The sequence below is a fragment of the Macrobrachium nipponense genome, chromosome 30 (assembly GCF_015104395.2).
Source record: "Macrobrachium nipponense isolate FS-2020 chromosome 30, ASM1510439v2, whole genome shotgun sequence".
Lineage (NCBI taxonomy): Eukaryota > Metazoa > Arthropoda > Malacostraca > Decapoda > Palaemonidae > Macrobrachium > Macrobrachium nipponense.
The window spans coordinates 55,306,617-55,314,116 of NC_087218.1; the positions used below are offsets into that span (position 1 = coordinate 55,306,617).

General features: G+C 37.5%; 1 protein-coding gene across 4 annotated transcripts in view; it reads right to left on the reverse strand.

Annotated features, from left to right (window-relative positions):
• Positions 1–7,500, reverse strand: part of LOC135202542 (protein enabled homolog) — a 269,259-nt gene that overhangs the window by 17,742 nt on the left and 244,017 nt on the right. The window lies entirely within an intron of this gene.

Sequence of the window (7,500 nt, forward strand, 5' to 3'; positions counted from 1 at the left end):
GGGTCACAGTCCGGACACGCAGAGCAAACCGTCACATGTGACAACAGTTTGATAACGGTGTGCATAATCACTGCACTGAATCAAAAAGTCATCCTTGAAGAGTTGCACGAGCAAGTGCACATACACACACATACACACGCAAGCGAGCAAGCGTGCGTGCGCGTCACGACACAAAGAAAGAACGACATGCTGCGTGAGGCTACCAGTATCAGGGTCGCCAAAACCTACTGCCGTAAGTGTCATTTCGTCTGAAATGCGCGCGCGCAGGTACTGGCGACCTTACTGGAGGTCCCAAAAGCCTTTGACTATTTAAACTTGATTCATATATTTTATATATATTTTAATTATACAAATATTATTTATGTGAACTTTTAAATTTAATATTTATATACTGTTATAAAAACATCGTCTATATTTGAAAATACTTTATTTATATAAACTTTGACAGTGATATAATCCATGATATTTATAGAAAGGTTGTTTAGTTAAGCTTTGTCAATTATATAAACTTGGTGTATTTAAATAAACTTTACTTATATAGACTTTGGCTGATTATATAACCTTTGATATTCATATAACCTTTTTTTTTGTATTCTTAATATTCATATAAAGCTGTGTAACTATTATGAATTACGGAGCAATATCTCTTATCTGAAAACACGAATATTTCTCGGAGCCATTTAAATAACCTTGTAATGATGAGAATTGCGAGACGGGGTTCCTGGCTTGGCTGGGTGGATAAGTGGAGATATTTGAAAGTTAAAGGACAGGAATTTCACAGAGGACCTCTGAGTTGTACGTAACCTTATTTAGACTAAAAAAAAAATTTTCCTTGTTTTGCTTTGTGTAAGCATCCTGACATCATGTAAACTAATCACCTTGACGGTTATAATTAAAAGGACAGGTGTTTGTCTTATTCAGGTGTGACTAGCCAGGATAAGATCACTGTACTCCGTGAGAGAGAGAGAGAGAAAGAGGAATACATCGTCCGGCACCTCCCTGTATTGTGTTGTACAATTTGATCATTCGCATCGGTTAACCCTCCCCGCCCCCACTTCTCTCTCTCTCTCTCTCTCTCTCTCTCTCTCTCTCTCTCTCTCTCTCTCTCTCTCTCTCTCTCTCTCTCTCTCTCTCTATGCCTCAGTACCTCGTCGAGGACCTCCCTTTATTGTGTTTTACATTGTGTTCACTCCTATCTGTTACACTTTCTCTCTCTCTCTCTCTCTCTCTCTCTCTCTCTCTCTCTCTCTCTCTCCTTCCTCAGTTTTGACCTACAATAATGGAACTACAACCGGACTTCTAATTACAGTTTCATTCAAATGAGGTACATAAAAATAATGAAAAGATTTCCTCTTCCTTCCATTTCCCAGAGAGAGAGAGAGAGAGAGAGAGAGAGAGAGAGAGAGAGAGAATTATCAGACAGACATTAAAACGCAATTACCCTTAAGTATGAGAACGTTAGCTTACAAGTGATACTTTAATTCATTCCATTGCATTAGCATAAATTCCACCAAATTCTGGAAAAACGCCGAAAAAATTCTAATGTGCCGGTGATTAGACGCCGAAATCCCGGGCTTATGAAGAAAGGCTACGTTCCTTAATTATCAAAAATAAATTTTTGCTTTCGTATACTTTTTTTTTTACGAGCGAAATGCACGCATAGGTAATATTATTATTATCATTCAGAAGATGAGCCCATTTATAAGGAACAAGCCTGGAGGCGCCACTGACTTGGAATTCAAGCTTCCAAAGAATCTGGTATACGTTGGAAAGAAGTAACAGAAGGTAATGGGAAATATAGAAGAAGAAGAAGAAGAAGAAGAAGAAGAAAAGATCGTTTATTTGAAAAGAAAAGATAAATGAACGAATTAATAAACAGATAAAACAGGTAAAAAATGCGACGAAGTTTCTTCGGCGCAATCGAGTTTTCTGTAGTACAGCTTATAATCAAAGCCACCGAAAACAGATCTATTTTTCAGTGGTCTCGGTGTAATGCTGCACGAGCCGCGGACTATGAGACTTTAACCACGGCTCGGTGGTGGGCTGTCGTTGCCAGACGCACGATTATGGCTAATTTTAACCTTAAATAAAATAAAAACTACTGAGGCTAGAGGGCTAAATTTTGGCATGTTTGATGATTGGAGGGTGGATGATCAACATAGCAATTTGCAGCCTTCTAAAGTCGGTAGCTTTTGAGATCTGAGGGCGGACATACAAAGCCATCTCAATAGTTTTCTCTTGCAGAAAACTAGAAATTTAAGTAAATTATTACAATGCAATTAGATTTGCTTTAGGGTAGCAGTAATGCATTGCATCTTCGCTTGAACTTCTCAAGTTCCAATTGCATGACATCCTCAGGGGAGCTGTTCGACAGTCCAACGGTGCGAAGAATAAAGGACCTCTGGAACCGAGAAGTGGTAGACATGTTTATTTACATAAATATTCATAAATAAACATAATGAATCCAAATATTTTTTTTAATTCGTTAATAAATACATAATTACTTTCAGCTTATCTGAACCAAATTGTAAAATGCAAGTCACTGAAAAGAATGAAATGAATAGGCATAATATTAGGATTTACAATAAACCGCGGTTTTAAGCTTTATAAAGAATTTTAATGACCTTAACTCTTTGTATCATTTCGCTCAAGATACATCCAGACTGATCAATGTTATGGTTCCAAAACTGGGAAACAATATCTACAACTAATGTATGATTCACACATGTGCCAATCAATTCTCACTCACGTGTGTGAAGGCAAATGCATGAAATGCCAGCACATATCATCATTCTGAACATGTCTCGAGAGCGAAGAGCAGAAATAATCTTTACAATTTACAACCTCCTATATCTGAAGTTTGAATCAACTTTTTAAATTTTTTTTTTTTTTGCTACATAAATCCTACAGTTTTGGAGATAAGACTTTACATATATTTACTAGAAAGGCCCTGTCTGAAGATCCTAAGACCACCTCAACGTATTGGTCCACCTACGGAGGAAATAATAATAATGTTCCACCTACGGAGGAAGTGAGATTACTCTCGTTATAAGTGCTAGGCTTCCTTTGAAGTCAACGGGGCATTCCTTCTTGCCCTCCGGGGCTAAAGTAACCAGCTTTGGGTTAATTTAGCAAAAATACACGCGTAAGGCGCGGCTAGGGGACCGTTTCTGGTAAAATCAGTAAAAGTCCACGCATAACATTCTTTTGCGTAACCCTGTTTAACAACATTCTTTTGCGTAACCCTGTTAACAAAATAAAACCTCTTGTCGCAAGTTTCTCAAGGTTGCAGACACCATGAAAACTCCGAGCGGGGAAACGTGGGGAATTCTTGATAAATTAATAAATACGAACAAATTCCTTCAGTAATCGAAGAAGCTTTTTGATTTGTACACAAACACACATAAATGTAAGTATGTATGTAGTAGTATGTATATAATGATGACGTCTGCTTTTGATACCGGAATCAGAATTTGATGTGATGCCGATGTATCGACATCTAAAAGAATATTTTAATAAGTTTGAAAATGCAGCTGGTAATTTTGAAAAAGCAATTAATATTTTTTAAAATGCAATTAACAATCTCGTAAACGCATATGCCACATTTGTAAATGCAATTAATATTTCTGAAAATTTAACACGTTCGTCAATGCAGTTGACACTTTTGTAAATGCAATAAATATTTTTTATAAATTTAATACTTTTGCAAATCATTTTAGTATACTTTTATACTTTTGAAAACGCAACTGGTATTAGTGTTTTTATAAGACGTTCTCTTCGAAGCTTCAGCTCGACCAAACTTTGTTGCCTCTCAGGGACGGGGAAACAAATAATTATGTATGACAGGTTCACTGCATTGATGCTAAGGTCCTTTTTTTTTCAGGGAGGGGGGGGGAGTAAAAGGGGGCCGGGGGGAGGGGACGTCAATTACCGCCGCTAGTTCAGATGTTTAAACGGAGAGAAAACACAGAAGATTGTGGACGAAAAAATAAATTAAGGAAAAGCGGAATTATAGAGAGAGAGAGAGAGAGAGAGAGAGAGAGAGAGAGAGAGAGAGAGAGAGAGTCGAATGACCTCCCTCACCTCCAACATTACCACCATCAAACCAATACCCCCCTCCCTCCCTCCATCCCCCTCATACTCAAAGTCTCTCCCTCTAACCTCCTTCACCACCACCTCCTCCTCCGCCTCCTCTGCCTCTGCCTCTGCCTCTGCCTCCTCCTCCTCCTCCTCCTCTCCTGAAGTCATGGTGACGACGATCCCGGCTATCATCTCCCTCGATCTTCCCCTGCGGCCGAAAGCATGATTTGAAGGGGCACAGAGAACGAAACAAGAAGAAGAAGAAGAAGAGGAAAGGAGGAAAAAGACAATGTCTTGAAGAAAAGGAGGGTGAAGAAGAAGAGGATAAAAGAAGGAACGATTGCAAGATAAATCGTCAAAGTAAACAGTCTGTTGTCTATACGAAAAATCGGGATTCACAACTGGCGTTCCCTGCAGAGGCTTTACTCTGCTCGGTAAGAACTGGAAATATGATTATAGAAATTAGGCCAAATGCCAAGCGCTGGGACATATGAGGTCATTCGGCGCTGAGAGGGAAATTGTGAGTGAAAAGGATTTAAAGTTGCAATAGGAGGAAAACCTCAAAGCAGTTGCACTAAGAGGCAATTGTAAGGAGAGGGTGGAAAGTAAGAATGGAAGAAAGTGAATATGAACGGAGGTACAGGCAAAGAAATGAAAGGGGTTGCAGGTAGGCGCCACTAGGACGCTGCGAAGAACCCTCAATAATGCCTACAGTACACGGCGTGAGGTGCACTGACGGCATTAAGATGGCTCATACGAAAAATAATGATTCTCTAAAACTTACGACAAGAAGAGACGAAGAGGTACTCAAGAATTTGTTATAAACGTATTCAGTATATTTATGCCTAAGAATAACGAATGACTCAGTAATCCTCATTAAATATTCGTGACAAATGAATAGGGGCCGCCTGATGGTGGCCCGATAGAGCCTATGACAGCAGGGCCTCCAAAAATAGACCGGAAAATATTAATGATGGAGGTAAAGGATCTTGGATGGAGGTACCTTCATAACCAAGGCCCGATTTCCTGATGACACTGACGGAAGACTCATTCTGTTTCTAAAGGGACTTTATTTGTCACATTATTCAAACGTGTATTATTAAAGGCATTTTAAAAAGTGTCTTGAATAAAACAAAAGACACTCATTGATAAAAAGTACACGATTTTTCGACTTGGTACTTCAAGGGACATTCAGAAGATCGAAAAGACTTTTTTTTTTTTTTTTTTTTTTTTTTTTTTTTTTTTTTTTTTTTACTAACAGGAAAATTGATATTTTTTTCTTATACCTTAAAGGAAATTCCTGGGGTTTAATTTAATGGGGCAGTTATATACCTACTCTTGCCCATCTCCACTCCCACCTTAAAAACGGGAGGGGGGGGGGGGGGGGATGGGCCACGACTAAAATAAGGTGAGAGGGGGCTGGTAAAACTGAACGAGGTATATAAATCTTGGTACAGATATATCGACATCATACTACTACTACTACTACTACTACTACTACTACTACTACTACTACTACTACTACTACTACTACTAATAATAATAATAATAATAATAATAATAATAATATATAATTGTTGTTGTTGTTGTTGTTGTTATTATTCAGCGGATAAACCCCTATTCATATGGAACAAGCACAAAGGGGCCACTGACTTGAAATTCAAGCTTCTAAAGAATATTTTGGTGTTCATTCGAAAGCAGTTACAGATGAAAATAGGAAATATACAGAATGAAGAGGTCATTTATTAAAAAAGAAATAGAACCCAAATGATTAAATTGATAGGTAAAAACATACATAAAGTATTAAAACTGTTTTAGAGTTAAGTACAGCGTCTCATCTTCGCTTGAACTTTTGAGGTTGTAATTACACATCATCCTCAGGAAGGCTATTCCACTAGCAAATAATCATAAAATTACATAACATTCTCTCTCTCTCTCTCTCTCTCTCTCTCTCTCTCTCTCTCTCTCTCTCTCTCTCTCTCTCTCTCTCTCTCTCTCTCCCCAAAGATATTTTGACAGTCAACGAAAAACGGGAGGATGATTTACACAGAAAAATATCTTGATAATAAAATAAAAGGGCTTCTCTTTTGAAGATCTGGAATAAGCAACGTCAGGAATCTTAAAACCTGCCTGGATAATTAAGCTCACGTGACGCCTGACCAGTTGAATGACCTCATTCCGATGGTAAGTTTGCTTGTTTTTCTTTTTTCATGGTCGAGTTGACCTGTACAGTTGCTGAAGACTTTGTTTAGGGAGAAGTGTTTGACTGCTGAGAATGACTATATAATTGCGATGTATTAAAGGAAAGGCTATGAAATATATTTGCAATTGTAAATTACATTATGATCGGGTTTATAGATTATTTTTATTTAGAGATGATAGTTATTAACTTTACACCATAAATAATAAATGAGCTTAAGGAGAATATAACAGAACATTGATATAAAAAGTGTTCAAATACTCCTTTTAAAAAAAAAACGATAATTGGTTTGCTTTTTTCTTCGTAACCATCGAATCCATGATTTATTAATCGTTCATATAAAAGATATCGTTCATATAAAAGCTATGACTTGAATTTTAGCCACAAAAGTTATTGAAATTTACCAGAAAGGACCTATAAAGATGATTAGTTTGTCAAATTCAAGACTCATGAAAAATTCACGTATCACTCTTTGTGGAAAAAATTGCCCCAGGCCCCCTGGCGGCTAATTTCCCGTCTGACCTGTGACCTCCATGTGTAACCCTGAACTTCATTTCCAAATCGGATTCGTCAGTCGAGTCTGCGTTGTAAATACGAAGTTTCAGATTCGCACTCTCCAAGTTATAGACAGAAATGGACAGGGGGTAAATTGTGAAGTTCCCAGGAAGGTAACCGTAGGCGCTCTCGCGAGCTTATATACGCATGCGCCAAAATATAATTTGTTTTCCTTTATATATCGAAAAATATATTTTTCTGCTCACAAAAAACAAGACGTCTAACTTTATAAGGTCACAAAAATATATATAGCTTTCTCTGGTCACAAAAACCAAAACGTCTGTCTCTTTGTGGTCACAAAAACCAAAATCATACTTTTTATGGTCGCAAAAGCCAGAAAGTATCTTTCTGGTCACAAAAAACCAAAAAGTAAAAATGTTCAGGTAACAAAAACCAAAAGAAGTATCTTTTTTGCTGGTCATGTCAACCAAAAAGTCTAACTTTTTATGGTCACAAAAATCGAAATCGTACTTTCGCTGGTAACTAAAACCAAAAGTTTCTTTTCTGGTCACAAAAACCTAAAAGTCTAACTTTTAAGTCGCAAAAACCAGTCTTACTTTATCTGGCCACAAAAACCTAAAATAATTTTTCAGGTCACAAAAAACACATTCTTACTTTTTTCTGGTCACAAAGACCAAAGTCAACCTCTTCTGGTCCCAAAAAAC